The sequence below is a fragment of the Ranitomeya imitator genome, chromosome 4 (assembly GCF_032444005.1).
Source record: "Ranitomeya imitator isolate aRanImi1 chromosome 4, aRanImi1.pri, whole genome shotgun sequence".
Lineage (NCBI taxonomy): Eukaryota > Metazoa > Chordata > Amphibia > Anura > Dendrobatidae > Ranitomeya > Ranitomeya imitator.
Genome location: NC_091285.1, coordinates 653,452,353 through 653,470,438, shown reverse-complemented (window position 1 = coordinate 653,470,438; position 18,086 = coordinate 653,452,353). Strand labels below are relative to the sequence as shown.

The following is an 18,086-nucleotide window of genomic DNA, read 5'->3' as shown; positions in this document are numbered from 1 at the left end:
ACGTATTGATGGTTTATGCCTGGAGCAGAAGGAGAAAGTGAGCTGGTCTGGCTGTAATGGGCAAAAATGATGTCTTCCCTGAGCCCTTAGACTGTCGACACCTTGAAGCAGTGCGGGAGGGCCAGTGGTCAAATGGATCTCACCATAACTTAAATGAGCTCTTCCTTGGAAGCGGGAATTCCTAGTCGCCCAACTTCCTCTAACTTTGCGCAGTGGCAATATCGTAGCCCATGAGGTATAACCGAGGCGTGATTATTGCTAATTGAAAACTTTTCCCAATACCCCGCCATGATGACTTGAAATATAGTCAGCATTGGCAATTTTTGTTGGTCTCTCAGGAGACTTCATCCATGGTATGCAAATGACAGAGTCTTAGCTCCTCCCAGTGTGGAGGAGAATCCTTGCTTCCCACAGCAACGTATTGATGGTTTATGCCTGGAGCAGAAGGAGAAAGTGAGCTGGTCTGGCTGTAATGGGCAAAAATGATGTCTTCCCTGAGCCCTTAGACTGTCGACACCTTGAAGCAGTGCGGGAGGGCCAGTGGGCAAATAGATCTCACCATAACTTAAATGAGCTCTTCCTTGGAAGCGGGAATTCCTAGTCGCCCAACTTCCTCCAACTTTGTGCAGTGGCAATATCGTAGCCCATGAGGTATAACCGAGGCGTGATTATTGCTAATTGAAAACTTTTCCCAATACCCCGCCATGATGACTTGAAATATAGTCAGCATTGGCAATTTTTGTTGGTCTCTCAGGAGACTTCATCCATGGTATGCAAATGACAGAGTCTTAGCTCCTCCCAGTGTGGAGGAGAATCCTTGCTTCCCACAGCAACGTATTAATGGTTTATGCCTGGAGCAGAAGGAGAAAGTGAGCTGGTCTGGCTGTAATGGGCAAAAATGATGTCTTCCCTGAGCCCTTAGAATGTCGACACCTTGAAGCAGTGCGGGAGGGCCCGTGGTCAAATGGATCTCACCATAACTTAAATGAGCTCTTCCTTGGAAGCGGGAATTCCTAGTCGCCCAACTTCTTCCAACTTTGTGCAGTGGCAATATCGTAGCCCATGAGGTATAACCGAGGCGTGATTATTGCTAATTGAAAACTTTTCCCAATACCCCGCCATGATGACTTGAAATATAGTCAGCATTGGCAATTTTTGTTGGTCTCTCAGGAGACTTCATCCATGGTATGCAAATGACAGAGTCTTAGCTCCTCCCAGTGTGGAGGAGAATCCTTGCTTCCCACAGCAACGTATTGATGGTTTATGCCTGGAGCAGAAGGAGAAAGTGAGCTGGTCTGGCTGTAATGGGCAAAAATGATGTCTTCCCTGAGCCCTTAGACTGTCGACACCTTGAAGCAGTGCGGGAGGGCCAGTGGTCAAATGGATCTCACCATAACTTAAATGAGCTCTTCCTTGGAAGCGGGAATTCCTAGTCGCCCAACTTCCTCCAACTTTGCGCAGTGGCAATATCGTAGCCCATGAGGTATAACCGAGGCGTGATTATTGCTAATTGAAAACTTTTCCCAATACCCCGCCATGATGACTTGAAATATAGTCAGCATTGGCAATTTTTGTTGGTCTCTCAGGAGACTTCATCCATGGTATGCAAATGACAGAGTCTTAGCTCCTCCCAGTGTGGAGGAGAATCCTTGCTTCCCACAGCAACGTATTGATGGTTTATGCCTGGAGCAGAAGGAGAAAGTGAGCTGGTCTGGCTGTAATGGGCAAAAATGATGTCTTCCCTGAGCCCTTAGACTGTCGACACCTTGAAGCAGTGCGGGAGGGCCAGTGGTCAAATGGATCTCACCATAACTTAAATGAGCTCTTCCTTGGAAGCGGGAATTCCTAGTCGCCCAACTTCCTCCAACTTTGCGCAGTGGCAATATCGTAGCCCATGAGGTATAACCGAGGCGTGATTATTGCTAATTGAAAACTTTTCCCAATACCCCGCCATGATGACTTGAAATATAGTCAGCATTGGCAATTTTTGTTGGTCTCTCAGGAGACTTCATCCATGGTATGCAAATGACAGAGTCTTAGCTCCTCCCAGTGTGGAGGAGAATCCTTGCTTCCCACAGCAACGTATTGATGGTTTATGCCTGGAGCAGAAGGAGAAAGTGAGCTGGTCTGGCTGTAATGGGCAAAAATGATGTCTTCCCTGAGCCCTTAGACTGTCGACACCTTGAAGCAGTGCGGGAGGGCCAGTGGTCAAATGGATCTCACCATAACTTAAATGAGCTCTTCCTTGGAAGCGGGAATTCCTAGTCGCCCAACTTCCTCCAACTTTGCGCAGTGGCAATATCGTAGCCCATGAGGTATAACCGAGGCGTGATTATTGCTAATTGAAAACTTTTCCCAATACCCCGCCATGATGACTTGAAATATAGTCAGCATTGGCAATTTTTGTTGGTCTCTCAGGAGACTTCATCCATGGTATGCAAATGACAGAGTCTTAGCTCCTCCCAGTGTGGAGGAGAATCCTTGCTTCCCACAGCAACGTATTGATGGTTTATGCCTGGAGCAGAAGGAGAAAGTGAGCTGGTCTGGCAGTAATGGGCAAAAATTTTGTCTTCCCTGAGCCCTTAGACTGTCGACACCTTGAAGCAGTGCGGGAGGGCCAGTGGTCAAATGGATCTCACCATAACTTAAATGAGCTCTTCCTTGGAAGCGGGAATTCCTAGTCGCCCAACTTCCTCCAACTTTGCGCAGTGGCAATATCGTAGCCCATGTGGTATAACCGAGGCGTGATTATTGCTAATTGAAAACTTTTCCCAATACCCCGCCATGATGACTTGAAATATAGTCAGCATTGGCAATTTTTTTTGGTCTCTCAGGAGACTTCATCCATGGTATGCAAATGACAGAGTCTTAGCTCCTCCCAGTGTGTAGAAGAATCCTTGCTTCCCACAGCAACGTATTGATGGTTTATGCCTGGAGCAGAAGGAGAAAGTGAGCTGGTCTGGCTGTAATGAGCAAAAATGATGTCTTCCCTGAGCCCTTAGACTGTCGACACCTTGAAGCAGTGCGGGAGGGCCAGTGGTCAAATGGATCTCACCATAACTTAAATGAGCTCTTCCTTGGAAGCGGGAATTCCTAGTCGCCCAACTTCCTCCAACTTTGCGCAGTGGCAATATCGTAGCCCATGAGGTATAACCGAGGCGTGATTATTGCTAATTGAAAACTTTTCCCAATACCCCGCCATGATGACTTGAAATATAGTCAGCATTGGCAATTTTTGTTGGTCTCTCAGGAGACTTCATCCATGGTATGCAAATGACAGAGTCTTAGCTCCTCCCAGTGTGGAGGAGAATCCTTGCTTCCCACAGCAACGTATTGATGGTTTATGCCTGGAGCAGAAGGAGAAAGTGAGCTGGTCTGGCTGTAATGGGCAAAAATGATGTCTTCCCTGAGCCCTTAGACTGTCGACACCTTGAAGCAGTGCGGGAGGGCCAGTGGTCAAATCGATCTCACCATAACTTAAATGAGTTCTTCCTTGGAAGCGGGAATTCCTAGTCGCCCAACTTCCTCCATCTTTGCGCAGTGGCAATATCGTAGCCCATGAGGTATAACCGAGGCGTGATTATTGCTAATTGAAAACTTTTCCCAATACCCCGCCATGATGACTTGAAATATAGTCAGCATTGGCAATTTTTGTTGGTCTCTCAGGAGACTTCATCCATGGTATGCAAATGACAGAGTCTTAGCTCCTCCCAGTGTGGAGGAGAATCCTTGCTTCCCACAGCAACGTATTGATGGTTTATGCCTGGAGCAGAAGGAGAAAGTGAGCTGGTCTGGCTGTAATGGGCAAAAATGATGTCTTCCCTGAGCCCTTAGACTGTCGACACCTTGAAGCAGTGCGGGAGGGCCAGTGGTCAAATGGATCTCACCATAACTTAAATGAGCTCTTCCTTGGAAGCGGGAATTCCTAGTCGCCCAACTTCCTCCAACTTTGCGCAGTGGCAATATCGTAGCCCATGAGGTATAACCGAGGCGTGATTATTGCTAATTGAAAACTTTTCCCAATACCTTGCCATGATGACTTGAAATATAGTCAGCATAGGCAATTTTTGTTGGTCTCTCAGGAGACTTCATCCATGGTATGCAAATGACAGAGTCTTAGCTCCTCCCAGTGTGGAGGAGAATCCTTGCTTCCCACAGCAACGTATTGATGGTTTATGCCTGGAGCAGAAGGAGAAAGTGAGCTGGTCTGGCTGTAATGGGCAAAAATGATGTCTTCCCTGAGCCCTTAGACTGTCGACACCTTGAAGCAGTGCGGGAGGGCCAGTGGTCAAATGGATCTCACCATAACTTAAATGAGCTCTTCCTTGGAAGCGGGAATTCCTAGTCGCCCAACTTCCTCCAACTTTGCGCAGTGGCAATATCGTAGCCCATGAGGTATAACCGAGGCGTGATTATTGCTAATTGAAAACTTTTCCCAATACCCCGCCATGATGACTTGAAATATAGTCAGCATTGGCAATTTTTGTTGGTCTCTCAGGAGACTTCATCCATGGTATGCAAATGACAGAGTCTTAGCTCCTCCCAGTGTGGAGGAGAATCCTTGCTTCCCACAGCAACGTATTGATGGTTTATGCCTGGAGCAGAAGGAGAAAGTGAGCTGGTCTGGCTGTAATGGGCAAAAATGATGTCTTCCCTGAGCCCTTAGACTGTCGACACCTTGAAGCAGTGCGGGAGGGCCAGTGGTCAAATGGATCTCACCATAACTTAAATGAGCTCTTCCTTGGAAGCGGGAATTCCTAGTCGCCCAACTTCCTCCAACTTTGCGCAGTGGCAATATCGTAGCCCATGAGGTATAACCGAGGCGTGATTATTGCTAATTGAAAACTTTTCCCAATACCCCGCCATGATGACTTGAAATATAGTCAGCATTGGCAATTTTTGTTGGTCTCTCAGGAGACTTCATCCATGGTATGCAAATGACAGAGTCTTAGCTCCTCCCAGTGTGGAGGAGAATCCTTGCTTCCCACAGCAACGTATTGATGGTTTATGCCTGGAGCAGAAGGAGAAAGTGAGCTGGTCTGGCTGTAATGGGCAAAAATGATGTCTTCCCTGAGCCCTTTGACTGTCGACACCTTGAAGCAGTGCGGGAGGGCCAGTGGTCAAATGGATCTCACCATAACTTAAATGAGCTCTTCCTTGGAAGCGGGAATTCCTAGTCGCCCAACTTCCTCCAACTTTGCGCAGTGGCAATATCGTAGCCCATGAGGTATAACCGAGGCGTGATTATTGCTAATTGAAAACTTTTCCCAATACCCCGCCATGATGACTTGAAATATAGTCACCATTGGCAATTTTTGTTGGTCTCTCAGGAGACTTCATCCATGGTATGCAAATGACAGAGTCTTAGCTCCTCCCAGTGTGGAGGAGAATCCTTGCTTCCCACAGCAACGTATTGATGGTTTATGCCTGGAGCAGAAGGCGAAAGTGAGCTGGTCTGGCTGTAATGGGCAAAAATGATGTCTTCCCTGAGCCCTTAGACTGTCGACACCTTGAAGCAGTGCGGGAGGGCCAGTGGTCAAATGGATCTCACCATAACTTAAATGAGCTCTTCCTTGGAAGCGGGAATTCCTAGTCGCCCAACTTCCTCCAACTTTGCGCAGTGGCAATATCGTAGCCCATGAGGTATAACCGAGGCGTGATTATTGCTAATTGAAAACTTTTCCCAATACCCCGCCATGATGACTTGAAATATAGTCAGCATTGGCAATTTTTGTTGGTCTCTCAGGAGACTGCATCCATGGTATGCAAATGACAGAGTCTTAGCTCCTCCCAGTGTGGAGGAGAATCCTTGCTTCCCACAGCAACGTATTGATGGTTTATGCCTGGAGCAGAAGGAGAAAGTGAGCTGGTCTGGCTGTAATGGGCAAAAATGATGTCTTTCCTGAGCCCTTAGACTGTCGACACCTTGAAGCAGTGCGGGAGGGCCAGTGGTCAAATGGATCTCACCATAACTTAAATGAGCTCTTCCTTGGAAGCGGGAATTCCTAGTCGCCCAACTTCCTCCAACTTTGCGCAGTGGCAATATCGTAGCCCATGAGGTATAACCGAGGCGTGATTATTGCTAATTGAAAACTTTTCCCAATACCCCGCCATGATGACTTGAAATATAGTCAGCATTGGCAATTTTTGTTGGTCTCTCAGGAGACTTCATCCATGGTATGCAAATGACAGAGTCTTAGCTCCTCCCAGTGTGGAGGAGAATCCTTGCTTCCCACAGCAACGTATTGATGGTTTATGCCTGGAGCAGAAGGAGAAAGTGAGCTGGTCTGGCTGTAATGGGCAAAAATGATGTCTTCCCTGAGCCCTTAGACTGTCGACACCTTGAAGCAGTGCGGGAGGGCCAGTGGTCAAATGGATCTCACCATAACTTAAATGAGCTCTTCCTTGGAAGCGGGAATTCCTAGTCGCCCAACTTCCTCCAACTTTGCGCAGTGGCAATATCGTAGCCCATGAGGTATAACCGAGGCGTGATTATTGCTAATTGAAAACTTTTCCCAATACCCCGCCATGATGACTTGAAATATAGTCAGCATTGGCAATTTTTGTTGGTCTCTCAGGAGACTTCATCCATGGTATGCAAATGACAGAGTCTTAGCTCCTCCCAGTGTGTAGAAGAATCCTTGCTTCCCACAGCAACGTATTGATGGTTTATGCCTGGAGCAGAAGGAGAAAGTGAGCTGGTCTGGCTGTAATGAGCAAAAATGATGTCTTCACTGAGCCCTTAGACTGTCGACACCTTGAAGCAGTGCGGGAGGGCCAGTGGTCAAATGGATCTCACCATAACTTAAATGAGCTCTTCCTTGGAAGCGGGAATTCCTAGTCGCCCAACTTCCTCCAACTTTGCGCAGTGGCAATATCGTAGCCCATGAGGTATAACCGAGGCGTGATTATTGCTAATTGAAAACTTTTCCCAATACCCCGCCATGATGACTTGAAATATAGTCAGCATTGGCAATTTTTGTTGGTCTCTCAGGAGACTTCATCCATGGTATGCAAATGACAGAGTCTTAGCTCCTCCCAGTGTGGAGGAGAATCCTTGCTTCCCACAGCAACGTATTGATGGTTTATGCCTGGAGCAGAAGGAGAAAGTGAGCTGGTCTGGCTGTAATGGGCAAAAATGATGTCTTCCCTGAGCCCTTAGACTGTCGACACCTTGAAGCAGTGCGGGAGGGCCAGTGGTCAAATGGATCTCACCATAACTTAATTGAGCTCTTCCTTGGAAGCGGGAATTCCTAGTCGCCCAACTTCCTCCAACTTTGCGCAGTGGCAATATCGTAGCCCATGAGGTATAACCGAGGCGTGATTATTGCTAATTGAAAACTTTTCCCAATACCCCGCCATGATGACTTGAAATATAGTCAGCATTGGCAATTTTTGTTGGTCTCTCAGGAGACTTCATCCATGGTATGCAAATGACAGAGTCTTAGCTCCTCCCAGTGTGGAGGAGAATCCTTGCTTCCCACAGCAACGTATTGATGGTTTATGCCTGGAGCAGAAGGAGAAAGTGAGCTGGTCTGGCTGTAATGGGCAAAAATGATGTCTTCCCTGAGCCCTTAGACTGTCGACACCTTGAAGCAGTGCGGGAGGGCCAGTGGTCAAATCGATCTCACCATAACTTAAATGAGTTCTTCCTTGGAAGCGGGAATTCCTAGTCGCCCAACTTCCTCCAACTTTGCGCAGTGGCAATATCGTAGCCCATGAGGTATAACCGAGGCGTGATTATTGCTAATTGAAAACTTTTCCCAATACCCCGCCATGATGACTTGAAATATAGTCAGCATTGGCAATTTTTGTTGGTCTCTCAGGAGACTTCATCCATGGTATGCAAATGACAGAGTCTTAGCTCCTCCCAGTGTGGAGGAGAATCCTTGCTTCCCACAGCAACGTATTGATGGTTTATGCCTGGAGCAGAAGGAGAAAGTGAGCTGGTCTGGCTGTAATGGGCAAAAATGATGTCTTCCCTGAGCCCTTAGACTGTCGACACCTTGAAGCAGTGCGGGAGGGCCAGTGGTCAAATGGATCTCACCATAACTTAAATGAGCTCTTCCTTGGAAGCGGGAATTCCTAGTCGCCCAACTTCCTCCAACTTTGCGCAGTGGCAATATCGTAGCCCATGAGGTATAACCGAGGCGTGATTATTGCTAATTGAAAACTTTTCCCAATACCCCGCCATGATGACTTGAAATATAGTCAGCATTGGCAATTTTTGTTGGTCTCTCAGGAGACTTCATCCGTGGTATGCAAATGACAGAGTCTTAGCTCCTCCCAGTGTGGAGGAGAATCCTTGCTTCCCACAGCAACGTATTGATGGTTTATGCCTGGAGCAGAAGGAGAAAGTGAGCTGGTCTGGCTGTAATGGGCAAAAATGATGTCTTCCCTGAGCCCTTAGACTGTCGACACCTTGAAGCAGTGCGGGAGGGCCAGTGGTCAAATGGATCTCACCATAACTTAAATGAGCTCTTCCTTGGAAGCGGGAATTCCTAGTCGCCCAACTTCCTCCAACATTGCGCAGTGGCAATATCGTAGCCCATGAGGTATAACCGAGGCGTGATTATTGCTAATTGAAAACTTTTCTCAATACCCCGCCATGATGACTTGAAATATAGTCAGCATTGGCAATTTTTGTTGGTCTCTCAGGAGACTTCATCCGTGGTATGCAAATGACAGAGTCTTAGCTCCTCCCAGTGTGGAGGAGAATCCTTGCTTCCCACAGCAACGTATTGATGGTTTATGCCTGGAGCAGAAGGAGAAAGTGAGCTGGTCTGGCTGTAATGGGCAAAAATGATGTCTTCCCTGAGCCCTTAGACTGTCGACACCTTGAAGCAGTGCGGGAGGGCCAGTGGTCAAATGGATCTCACCATAACTTAAATGAGCTCTTCCTTGGAAGCGGGAATTCCTAGTCGCCCAACTTCCTCCAACTTTGCGCAGTGGCAATATCGTAGCCCATGAGGTATAACCGAGGCGTGATTATTGCTAATTGAAAACTTTTCCCAATACCCCGCCATGATGACTTGAAATATAGTCAGCATTGGCAATTTTTGTTGTTCTCTCAGGAGACTTCATCCATGGTATGCAAATGACAGAGTCTTAGCTCCTCCCAGTGTGGAGGAGAATCCTTGCTTTCCACAGCAACGTATTGATGGTTTATGCCTGGAGCAGGAGAAAGTGAGCTGGTCTGGCTGTAATGGGCAAAAATGATGTCTTCCCTGAGCCCTTAGACTGTCGACACCTTGAAGCAGTGCGGGAGGGCCAGTGGTCAAATGGATCTCACCATAACTTAAATGAGCTCTTCCTTGGAAGCGGGAATTCCTAGTCGCCCAACTTCCTCCAATTTTGCGCAGTGGCAATATCGTAGCCCATGAGGTATAACCGAGGCGTGATTATTGCTAATTGAAAACTTTTCCCAATACCCCGCCATGATGACTTGAAATATAGTCAGCATTGGCAATTTTTGTTGGTCTCTCAGGAGACTTCATCCATGGTATGCAAATGACAGAGTCTTAGCTCTTCCCAGTGTGGAGGAGAATCCTTGCTTCCCACAGCAACGTATTGATGGTTTATGCCTGGAGCAAAAGGAGAAAGTGAGCTGGTCTGGCTGTAATGGGCAAAAATGATGTCTTCCCTGAGCCCTTAGACTGTCGACACCTTGAAGCAGTGCGGGAGGGCCAGTGGTCAAATGGATCTCACCATAACTTAAATGAGCTCTTCCTTGGAAGCGGGAATTCCTAGTCGCCCAACTTCCTCCAACTTTGCGCAGTGGCAATATCGTAGCCCATGAGGTATAACCGAGGCGTGATTATTGCTAATTGAAAACTTTTCCCAATACCCCGCCATGATGACTTGAAATATAGTCAGCATTGGCAATTTTTGTTGGTCTCTCAGGAGACTTCATCCATGGTATGCAAATGACAGAGTCTTAGCTCCTCCCAGTGTGGAGGAGAATCCTTGCTTCCCACAGCAACGTATTGATGGTTTATGCCTGGAGCAGAAGGAGAAAGTGAGCTGGTCTGGCTGTAATGGGCAAAAATGATGTCTTCCCTGAGCCCTTAGACTGTCGACACCTTGAAGCAGTGCGGGAGGGCCAGTGGTCAAATGGATCTCACCATAACTTAAATGAGCTCTTCCTTGGAAGCGGGAATTCCTAGTCGCCCAACTTCCTCCAACTTTGCGCAGTGGCAATATCGTAGCCCATGAGGTATAACCGAGGCGTGATTATTGCTAATTGAAAACTTTTCCCAATACCCCGCCATGATGACTTGAAATATAGTCAGCATTGGCAATTTTTGTTGGTCTCTCAGGAGACTTCATCCATGGTATGCAAATGACAGAGTCTTAGCTCCTCCCAGTGTGGAGGAGAATCCTTGCTTCCCACAGCAACGTATTGATGGTTTATGCCTGGAGCAGAAGGAGAAAGTGAGCTGGTCTGGCTGTAATGGGCAAAAATGATGTCTTCCCTGAGCCCTTAGACTGTCGACACCTTGAAGCAGTGCGGGAGGGCCAGTGGTCAAATCGATCTCACCGTAACTTAAATGAGTTCTTCCTTGGAAGCGGGAATTCCTAGTCGCCCAACTTCCTCCAACTTTGCGCAGTGGCAATATCGTAGCCCATGAGGTATAACCGAGGCGTGATTATTGCTAATTGAAAACTTTTCCCAATACCCCGCCATGATGACTTGAAATATAGTCAGCATTGGCAATTTTTGTTGGTCTCTCAGGAGACTTCATCCATGGTATGCAAATGACAGAGTCTTAGCTCCTCCCAGTGTGGAGGAGAATCCTTGCTTCCCACAGCAACGTATTGATGGTTTATGCCTGGAGCAGAAGGAGAAAGTGAGCTGGTCTGGCTGTAATGGGCAAAAATGATGTCTTCCCTGAGCCCTTAGACTGTCGACACCTTGAAGCAGTGCGGGAGGGCCAGTGGTCAAATGGATCTCACCATAACTTAAATGAGCTCTTCCTTGGAAGCGGGAATTCCTAGTCGCCCAACTTCCTCCAATTTTGCGCAGTGGCAATATCGTAGCCCATGAGGTATAACCGAGGCGTGATTATTGCTAATTGAAAACTTTTCCCAATACCCCGCCATGATGACTTGAAATATAGTCAGCATTGGCAATTTTTGTTGGTCTCTCAGGAGACTTCATCCATGGTATGCAAATGACAGAGTCTTAGCTCCTCCCAGTGTGGAGGAGAATCCTTGCTTCCCACAGCAACGTATTGATGGTTTATGCCTGGAGCAGAAGGAGAAAGTGAGCTGGTCTGGCTGTAATGGGCAAAAATGATGTCTTACCTGAGCCCTTAGACTGTCGACACCTTGAAGCAATGCGGGAGGGCCAGTGGTCAAATCGATCTCACCATAACTTAAATGAGTTCTTCCTTGGAAGCGGGAATTCCTAGTCGCCCAACTTCCTCCAACTTTGCGCAGTGGCAATATCGTAGCCCATGAGGTATAACCGAGGCGTGATTATTGCTAATTGAAAACTTTTCCCAATACCCCGCCATGATGACTTGAAATATAGTCAGCATTGGCAATTTTTGTTGGTTTCTCAGGAGACTTCATCCATGGTATGCAAATGACAGAGTCTTAGCTCCTCCCAGTGTGGAGGAGAATCCTTGCTTCCCACAGCAACGTATTGATGGTTTATGCCTGGAGCAGAAGGAGAAAGTGAGCTGGTCTGGCTGTAATGGGCAAAAATGATGTCTTCCCTGAGCCCTTAGACTGTCGACACCTTGAAGCAGTGCGGGAGGGCCAGTGGTCAAATGGATCTCACCATAACTTAAATGAGCTCTTCCTTGGAAGCGGGAATTCCTAGTCGCCCAACTTCCTCCAACTTTGCGCAGTAGCAATATCGTAGCCCATGAGGTATAACCGAGGCGTGATTATTGCTAATTGAAAACTTTTCCCAATACCCCGCCATGATGACTTGAAATATAGTCAGCATTGGCAATTTTTGTTGGTCTCTCAGGAGACTTCATCCATGGTATGCAAATGACAGAGTCTTAGCTCCTCCCAGTGTGGAGGAGAATCCTTGCTTCCCACAGCAACGTATTGATGGTTTATGCCTGGAGCAGATGGAGAAAGTGAGCTGGTCTGGCAGTAATGGGCAAAAATGATGTCTTCCCTGAGCCCTTAGACTGTCGACACCTTGAAGCAGTGCGGGAGGGCCAGTGGTCAAATGGATCTCACCATAACTTAAATGAGCTCTTCCTTGGAAGCGGGAATTCCTAGTCGCCCAACTTCCTCCAACTTTGCGCAGTGGCAATATCGTAGCACATGAGGTATAACCGAGGCGTGATTATTGCTAATTGAAAACTTTTCCCAATACCCCGCCATGATGACTTGAAATATAGTCAGCATTGGCAATTTTTGTTGGTCTCTCAGGAGACTTCATCCATGGTATGCAAATGACAGAGTCTTAGCTCCTCCCAGCGTGGAGGAGAATCCTTGCTTCCCTGTTATGGCCGGCAATCAGGCAACACAGCGTGCAGTAATCAGCGCACATACAGAGATCTGGCAATAACCAAAAACAATAGGACGAGCTCTGAGACGTGGAATCTCTGTAGACTGCAGTACCTGATCTATCCTCACACAACTATAAGCAGCAGTGGATTGCGCCTATCACTACCTATGCAACTCGGCACTGCCTGAGGAGCTGACTAGCCTGAAGATAGAAATACAAGCCTGACTTACCTCAGAGAAATACCCCAAAGGAATAGGCAGCCCCCCACATATAATGACTGTTAGCAAGATGAAAAGACAAACGTAGGAATGAAATAGATTCAGCAAAGTGAGGCCCGATATTCTAGACAGAGCGAGGATAGCAAAGAGAACTATGCAGTCTACAAAAAACCCTAAAACGAAAACCACGCAAAGGGGCAAAAAGACCCACCGTGCCGAACTAACAGCACGGCGGTGCACCCCTTTGCTTCTCAGAGCTTCCAGCAAACGTTAATAGCAAGCTGGACAGAAAAAACAGAAAACAAACTAGAAGCACTTATCTAGCAGAGCAGCAGGCCCAAGGAAAGATGCAGTAGCTCAGATCCAACACTGGAACATTGACAAGGAGCAAGGAAGACAGACTCAGGTGGAGCTAAATAGCAAGGCAGCCAACGAGCTCACCAAAACACCTGAGGGAGGAAGCCCAGAGACTGCAATACCACTTGTGACCACAGAAGTGAACTCAGCCACAGAATTCACAACAGTACCCCCCCCCTTGAGGAGGGGTCACCGAACCCTCACCAGAACCCCCAGGCCGACCAGGATGAGCCACATGAAAGGCACGAACAAGATCTGGGGCATGGACATCAGAGGCAAAAACCCAGGAATTATCTTCCTGAGCATAACCCTTCCATTTGACCAGATACTGGAGTTTCCGTCTAGAGACACGAGAATCCAAAATATTCTCCACAATATACTCCAATTCCCCCTCCACCAAAACAGGGGCAGGATGCTCCACAGATGGAACCATAGGTGCCACGTATCTCCTCAACAACGACCTATGGAATACATTATGTATGGAAAAGGAGTCTGGGAGGGTCAGACGAAAAGACACCGGATTGAGAATCACAGAAATCCTATACGGACCAATAAAACGAGGTTTAAATTTAGGAGAGGAAACCTTCATAGGAATATGACGAGAAGATAACCAAACCAGATCCCCAACACGAAGTCGGGGTCCCACACGGCGTCTGCGATTAGCGAAAAGCTGAGCCTTCTCCTGGGACAAGGTCAAATTGTCCACTACCTGAGTCCAGATCTGCTGCAACCTGTCCACCACAGAATCCACACCAGGACAGTCCGAAGACTCAACCTGTCCTGAAGAGAAACGAGGATGGAACCCAGAATTGCAGAAAAATGGAGAGACCAAGGTAGCCGAGCTGGCCCGATTATTAAGGGCGAACTCAGCCAACGGCAAAAATGACACCCAATCATCCTGGTCAGCGGAAACAAAACATCTCAGATATGTTTCCAAGGTCTGATTGGTTCGTTCGGTCTGGCCATTAGTCTGAGGATGGAAGGCCGAGGAGAAAGATAGGTCAATGCCCATCCTACCACAAAAGGCTCGCCAGAACCTCGAGACAAACTGGGAACCTCTGTCAGAAACAATATTCTCAGGAATGCCATGTAAACGAACCACATGCTGGAAGAACAAAGGCACCAAATCAGAGGAGGAAGGCAATTTAACCAAGGGCACCAGATGGACCATTTTAGAAAAGCGATCACAGACCACCCAAATGACCGACATTTTTTGAGAAACGGGAAGGTCAGAAATGAAATCCATCGAAATATGTGTCCAAGGCCTCTTCGGGATCGGCAAGGGCAAAAGCAACCCACTGGCACGTGAACAGCAGGGCTTAGCCCTAGCACAAATTCCACAGGACTGCACAAAAGCACGCACATCCCGTGACAGAGATGGCCACCAGAAGGATCTAGCAACCAACTCCCTGGTACCAAAGATTCCTGGATGACCGGCCAGCACCGAACAATGAAGTTCAGAGATAACTTTACTAGTCCACCTATCAGGGACGAACAGTTTCTCGGCCGGACAACGATCAGGTTTATTAGCCTGAAATTTCTGCAACACTCTCCGCAAATCAGGGGAGATAGCAGACACAATGACTCCTTCCTTGAGGATACTCGCCGGCTCAGATAAACCCGGAGAGTCGGGCACAAAACTCCTAGACAGAGCATCCGCCTTCACATTTTTAGAGCCCGGAAGGTATGAAATCACAAAATCAAAACGAGCAAAAAATAACGACCAACGGGCCTGTCTAGGATTCAAGCGCTTGGCAGACTCAAGATAAGTAAGGTTCTTATGATCAGTCAATACCACCACGCGATGCTTAGCACCCTCAAGCCAATGACGCCACTCCTCGAATGCCCACTTCATGGCCAGCAACTCTCGGTTGCCCACATCATAATTACGCTCAGCAGCAGAAAATTTCCTGGAAAAGAAAGCACATGGTTTGAACACTGAGCAACCAGAACCTCTCTGTGACAAAACCGCCCCTGCACCAATCTCAGAAGCATCAACCTCGACCTGGAACGGAAGAGAAACATCAGGTTGACACAACACAGGGGCACAGCAAAAACGACGCTTCAACTCCTGAAAAGCTTCCACGGCAGCAGAAGACCAACTAACCAAATCAGCACCCTTCTTGGTCAAATCGGTCAATGGTCTGGCAATGCTAGAAAAATTACAGATGAAGCGACGATAAAAATTAGCAAAGCCCAGGAATTTCTGCAGACTTTTTAGAGATGTCGGCTGAGTCCAATCCTGGATGGCCTGAACCTTAACCGGATCCATCTCGATAGTAGAAGGGGAAAAGATGAACCCCAAAAATGAAACTTTCTGCACACCGAAGAGACACTTTGATCCCTTCACGAACAAGGAATTAGCACGCAGTACCTGGAAAACCATTCTGACTTGCTTCACATGAGACTCCCAATCATCTGAGAAGATCAAAATGTCATCCAAGTAAACAATCAAGAATTTATCCAGATACTCACGGAAAATGTCATGCATAAAAGACTGAAAAACAGATGGAGCATTGGCAAGTCCGAACGGCATCACCAGATACTCAAAATGACCCTCGGGCGTATTAAATGCCGTTTTCCATTCATCTCCCTGCCTGATTCTCACCAGATTATACGCACCACGAAGATCAATCTTAGTAAACCAACTAGCCCCCTTAATCCGAGCAAACAAGTCAGAAATCAATGGCAAGGGATACTGAAACTTAACAGTGATCTTATTAAGAAGGCGGTAATCAATACACGGTCTTAGCGAACCATCCTTCTTGGCTACAAAAAAGAACCCTGCTCCCAATGGTGACGACGATGGGCGAATATGTCCCTTCTCCAGGGACTCCTTCACATAACTGCGCATAGCGGTGTGTTCAGGTACGGACAAATTAAATAAACGACCCTTAGGGAATTTACTACCAGGAATCAAATCGATAGCACAATCACAATTCCTATGCGGAGGTAGGGCATCAGACTTGGACTCTTCAAATACATCCTGAAAGTCCGACAAGAACTCTGGGATGTCAGAAGGAATGGATGACGAAATAGACAAAAATGGAACATCATCATGTACTCCCTGACAACCCCAGCTGGTTACCGACATAGAGTTCCAATCCAATACTGGATTATGGGTTTGTAGCCATGGCAACCCCAACACGACCACATCATGCAAATTATGCAGTACCAGAAAGCGAATAACTTCCTGATGTGCAGGAGCCATGCACATGGTCAGCTGGGCCCAGTACTGAGGCTTATTCTTGGCCAAAGGTGTAGCATCAATTCCTCTCAACGGAATAGGACACCGCAAAGGCTCCAAGAAAAATCCACAACGTTTAGCATAATCCAAATCCATCAGATTCAGGGCAGCGCCTGAATCCACAAACGCCATGACAGAATACGATGACAAAGAGCACATTAAGGTAATGGACAAAAGGAATTTGGACTGTACAGTACCATTAACGGCAGAGCTATCGAACCGCCTAGTGCGTTTAGGACAATTAGAAATAGCATGAGTAGAATCACCACAATAGAAACACAGTCTGTTCAGACGTCTGTGTTCTTGCCGTTCTACTTTAGTCATAGTCCTGTCGCACTGCATAGGCTCAGGTTTACTCTCAGACAATACCGCCAGATGGTGCACAGATTTACGCTCGCGCAAGCGACGACCGATCTGAATGGCCAAGGACATAGACTCATTCAAACCAGCAGGCATAGGAAATCCCACCATTACATCCTTAAGAGCTTCAGAGAGACCCTTTCTGAACAAAGCCGCTAGTGCAGATTCATTCCACAGAGTGAGTACTGACCACTTCCTAAATTTCTGACAATATACTTCTACATCATCCTGACCCTGGCATAAAGCCAGCAGATTTTTCTCAGCCTGATCCACTGAATTAGGCTCATCGTAAAGCAATCCCAGCGCCTGGAAAAATGCATCAACATTACTCAATGCAGAATCTCCTGGTGCAAGAGAAAACGCCCAGTCCTGTGGGTCGCCGCGCAAAAAAGAAATAATAATCAAAACCTGTTGAATAGGATTACCAGAAGAATGAGGTTTCAAGGCCAAAAATAGCTTACAATTATTTCTGAAGCTCAGGAACTTAGTTCTGTCACCAAAAAACAAATCAGGAATCGGAATTCTTGGTTCTAGCATCGATTTCTGATCAATAGTATCTTGAATCTTTTGTACATTTACAACGAGATTATCCATTGAGGAGCACAGAGCCTGAATATCCATGTCCACAGTTGTGTCCTGAAGCACTCTAATGTCTAGGGGAAAAAAAAGACTGAAGACAGAGCTAAGAAAAAAAAATGATGTCAGGATTTCTTTTTTCCCTCTATTGGGAATCATTGGTGTGGCTCCTTGTACTGTTATGGCCGGCAATCAGGCAACACAGCGTGCAGTAATCAGCGCACATACAGAGATCTGGCAATAACCAAAAACAATAGGACGAGCTCTGAGACGTGGAATCTCTGTAGACTGCAGTACCTGATCTATCCTCACACAACTATAAGCAGCAGTGGATTGCGCCTATCACTACCTATGCAACTCGGCACTGCCTGAGGAGCTGACTAGCCTGAAGATAGAAATACAAGCCTGACTTACCTCAGAGAAATACCCCAAAGGAATAGGCAGCCCCCCACATATAATGACTGTTAGCAAGATGAAAAGACAAACGTAGGAATGAAATAGATTCAGCAAAGTGAGGCCCGATATTCTAGACAGAGCGAGGATAGCAAAGAGAACTATGCAGTCTACAAAAAACCCTAAAACGAAAACCACGCAAAGGGGCAAAAAGACCCACCGTGCCGAACTAACAGCACGGCGGTGCACCCCTTTGCTTCTCAGAGCTTCCAGCAAAAGTTAATAGCAAGCTGGACAGAAAAAACAGAAAACAAACTAGAAGCACTTATCTAGCAGAGCAGCAGGCCCAAGGAAAGATGCAGTAGCTCAGATCCAACACTGGAACATTGACAAGGAGCAAGGAAGACAGACTCAGGTGGAGCTAAATAGCAAGGCAGCCAACGAGCTCACCAAAACA

At 47.1% G+C, this 18,086-nt stretch overlaps 30 non-coding genes across 30 annotated transcripts; all 30 read left to right on the top strand.

Annotated features, from left to right (window-relative positions):
- Positions 1-201: 201 nt before the first annotated feature.
- Positions 202-342, top strand: LOC138678042 (U4 spliceosomal RNA). The gene has a single exon (XR_011321423.1). It is a non-coding gene; the product is annotated as a U4 spliceosomal RNA (small nuclear RNA).
- Positions 343-617: 275 nt separating this feature from the next.
- Positions 618-758, top strand: LOC138678153 (U4 spliceosomal RNA). The gene has a single exon (XR_011321527.1). It is a non-coding gene; the product is annotated as a U4 spliceosomal RNA (small nuclear RNA).
- A 275-nt stretch (positions 759-1,033) lies between these two features.
- On the top strand, positions 1,034-1,174 carry LOC138678151 (U4 spliceosomal RNA). Its single transcript, XR_011321525.1, has one exon. It is a non-coding gene; the product is annotated as a U4 spliceosomal RNA (small nuclear RNA).
- Positions 1,175-1,449: 275 nt separating this feature from the next.
- LOC138678041 (U4 spliceosomal RNA) lies at positions 1,450-1,590 on the top strand. Its single transcript, XR_011321422.1, has one exon. It is a non-coding gene; the product is annotated as a U4 spliceosomal RNA (small nuclear RNA).
- Positions 1,591-1,865: 275 nt separating this feature from the next.
- On the top strand, positions 1,866-2,006 carry LOC138678040 (U4 spliceosomal RNA). Its single transcript, XR_011321421.1, has one exon. It is a non-coding gene; the product is annotated as a U4 spliceosomal RNA (small nuclear RNA).
- A 275-nt stretch (positions 2,007-2,281) lies between these two features.
- LOC138678039 (U4 spliceosomal RNA) lies at positions 2,282-2,422 on the top strand. Its single transcript, XR_011321420.1, has one exon. It is a non-coding gene; the product is annotated as a U4 spliceosomal RNA (small nuclear RNA).
- Positions 2,423-2,697: 275 nt separating this feature from the next.
- Positions 2,698-2,838, top strand: LOC138677703 (U4 spliceosomal RNA). Its single transcript, XR_011321101.1, has one exon. It is a non-coding gene; the product is annotated as a U4 spliceosomal RNA (small nuclear RNA).
- A 275-nt stretch (positions 2,839-3,113) lies between these two features.
- LOC138678038 (U4 spliceosomal RNA) lies at positions 3,114-3,254 on the top strand. The gene has a single exon (XR_011321419.1). It is a non-coding gene; the product is annotated as a U4 spliceosomal RNA (small nuclear RNA).
- Positions 3,255-3,529: 275 nt separating this feature from the next.
- On the top strand, positions 3,530-3,670 carry LOC138678165 (U4 spliceosomal RNA). The gene has a single exon (XR_011321537.1). It is a non-coding gene; the product is annotated as a U4 spliceosomal RNA (small nuclear RNA).
- Positions 3,671-3,945: 275 nt separating this feature from the next.
- On the top strand, positions 3,946-4,086 carry LOC138677558 (U4 spliceosomal RNA). Its single transcript, XR_011320964.1, has one exon. It is a non-coding gene; the product is annotated as a U4 spliceosomal RNA (small nuclear RNA).
- A 275-nt stretch (positions 4,087-4,361) lies between these two features.
- Positions 4,362-4,502, top strand: LOC138678037 (U4 spliceosomal RNA). Its single transcript, XR_011321418.1, has one exon. It is a non-coding gene; the product is annotated as a U4 spliceosomal RNA (small nuclear RNA).
- A 275-nt stretch (positions 4,503-4,777) lies between these two features.
- On the top strand, positions 4,778-4,918 carry LOC138678035 (U4 spliceosomal RNA). The gene has a single exon (XR_011321416.1). It is a non-coding gene; the product is annotated as a U4 spliceosomal RNA (small nuclear RNA).
- A 275-nt stretch (positions 4,919-5,193) lies between these two features.
- Positions 5,194-5,334, top strand: LOC138678187 (U4 spliceosomal RNA). The gene has a single exon (XR_011321559.1). It is a non-coding gene; the product is annotated as a U4 spliceosomal RNA (small nuclear RNA).
- A 275-nt stretch (positions 5,335-5,609) lies between these two features.
- LOC138678033 (U4 spliceosomal RNA) lies at positions 5,610-5,750 on the top strand. The gene has a single exon (XR_011321415.1). It is a non-coding gene; the product is annotated as a U4 spliceosomal RNA (small nuclear RNA).
- Positions 5,751-6,025: 275 nt separating this feature from the next.
- Positions 6,026-6,166, top strand: LOC138678032 (U4 spliceosomal RNA). The gene has a single exon (XR_011321414.1). It is a non-coding gene; the product is annotated as a U4 spliceosomal RNA (small nuclear RNA).
- Positions 6,167-6,441: 275 nt separating this feature from the next.
- Positions 6,442-6,582, top strand: LOC138678031 (U4 spliceosomal RNA). The gene has a single exon (XR_011321413.1). It is a non-coding gene; the product is annotated as a U4 spliceosomal RNA (small nuclear RNA).
- A 275-nt stretch (positions 6,583-6,857) lies between these two features.
- LOC138678030 (U4 spliceosomal RNA) lies at positions 6,858-6,998 on the top strand. The gene has a single exon (XR_011321412.1). It is a non-coding gene; the product is annotated as a U4 spliceosomal RNA (small nuclear RNA).
- A 275-nt stretch (positions 6,999-7,273) lies between these two features.
- On the top strand, positions 7,274-7,414 carry LOC138678029 (U4 spliceosomal RNA). Its single transcript, XR_011321411.1, has one exon. It is a non-coding gene; the product is annotated as a U4 spliceosomal RNA (small nuclear RNA).
- Positions 7,415-7,689: 275 nt separating this feature from the next.
- LOC138678028 (U4 spliceosomal RNA) lies at positions 7,690-7,830 on the top strand. Its single transcript, XR_011321410.1, has one exon. It is a non-coding gene; the product is annotated as a U4 spliceosomal RNA (small nuclear RNA).
- A 275-nt stretch (positions 7,831-8,105) lies between these two features.
- LOC138678027 (U4 spliceosomal RNA) lies at positions 8,106-8,246 on the top strand. Its single transcript, XR_011321409.1, has one exon. It is a non-coding gene; the product is annotated as a U4 spliceosomal RNA (small nuclear RNA).
- A 275-nt stretch (positions 8,247-8,521) lies between these two features.
- Positions 8,522-8,662, top strand: LOC138677525 (U4 spliceosomal RNA). The gene has a single exon (XR_011320932.1). It is a non-coding gene; the product is annotated as a U4 spliceosomal RNA (small nuclear RNA).
- Positions 8,663-8,937: 275 nt separating this feature from the next.
- Positions 8,938-9,078, top strand: LOC138678154 (U4 spliceosomal RNA). Its single transcript, XR_011321528.1, has one exon. It is a non-coding gene; the product is annotated as a U4 spliceosomal RNA (small nuclear RNA).
- A 272-nt stretch (positions 9,079-9,350) lies between these two features.
- LOC138678238 (U4 spliceosomal RNA) lies at positions 9,351-9,491 on the top strand. The gene has a single exon (XR_011321608.1). It is a non-coding gene; the product is annotated as a U4 spliceosomal RNA (small nuclear RNA).
- Positions 9,492-9,766: 275 nt separating this feature from the next.
- On the top strand, positions 9,767-9,907 carry LOC138678026 (U4 spliceosomal RNA). The gene has a single exon (XR_011321408.1). It is a non-coding gene; the product is annotated as a U4 spliceosomal RNA (small nuclear RNA).
- A 275-nt stretch (positions 9,908-10,182) lies between these two features.
- On the top strand, positions 10,183-10,323 carry LOC138678025 (U4 spliceosomal RNA). Its single transcript, XR_011321407.1, has one exon. It is a non-coding gene; the product is annotated as a U4 spliceosomal RNA (small nuclear RNA).
- A 275-nt stretch (positions 10,324-10,598) lies between these two features.
- LOC138678023 (U4 spliceosomal RNA) lies at positions 10,599-10,739 on the top strand. The gene has a single exon (XR_011321405.1). It is a non-coding gene; the product is annotated as a U4 spliceosomal RNA (small nuclear RNA).
- Positions 10,740-11,014: 275 nt separating this feature from the next.
- On the top strand, positions 11,015-11,155 carry LOC138678237 (U4 spliceosomal RNA). The gene has a single exon (XR_011321607.1). It is a non-coding gene; the product is annotated as a U4 spliceosomal RNA (small nuclear RNA).
- Positions 11,156-11,430: 275 nt separating this feature from the next.
- On the top strand, positions 11,431-11,571 carry LOC138677486 (U4 spliceosomal RNA). The gene has a single exon (XR_011320894.1). It is a non-coding gene; the product is annotated as a U4 spliceosomal RNA (small nuclear RNA).
- A 275-nt stretch (positions 11,572-11,846) lies between these two features.
- Positions 11,847-11,987, top strand: LOC138677568 (U4 spliceosomal RNA). The gene has a single exon (XR_011320974.1). It is a non-coding gene; the product is annotated as a U4 spliceosomal RNA (small nuclear RNA).
- A 275-nt stretch (positions 11,988-12,262) lies between these two features.
- On the top strand, positions 12,263-12,403 carry LOC138677655 (U4 spliceosomal RNA). The gene has a single exon (XR_011321057.1). It is a non-coding gene; the product is annotated as a U4 spliceosomal RNA (small nuclear RNA).
- The last annotated feature ends 5,683 nt before the right edge of the window (positions 12,404-18,086 follow it).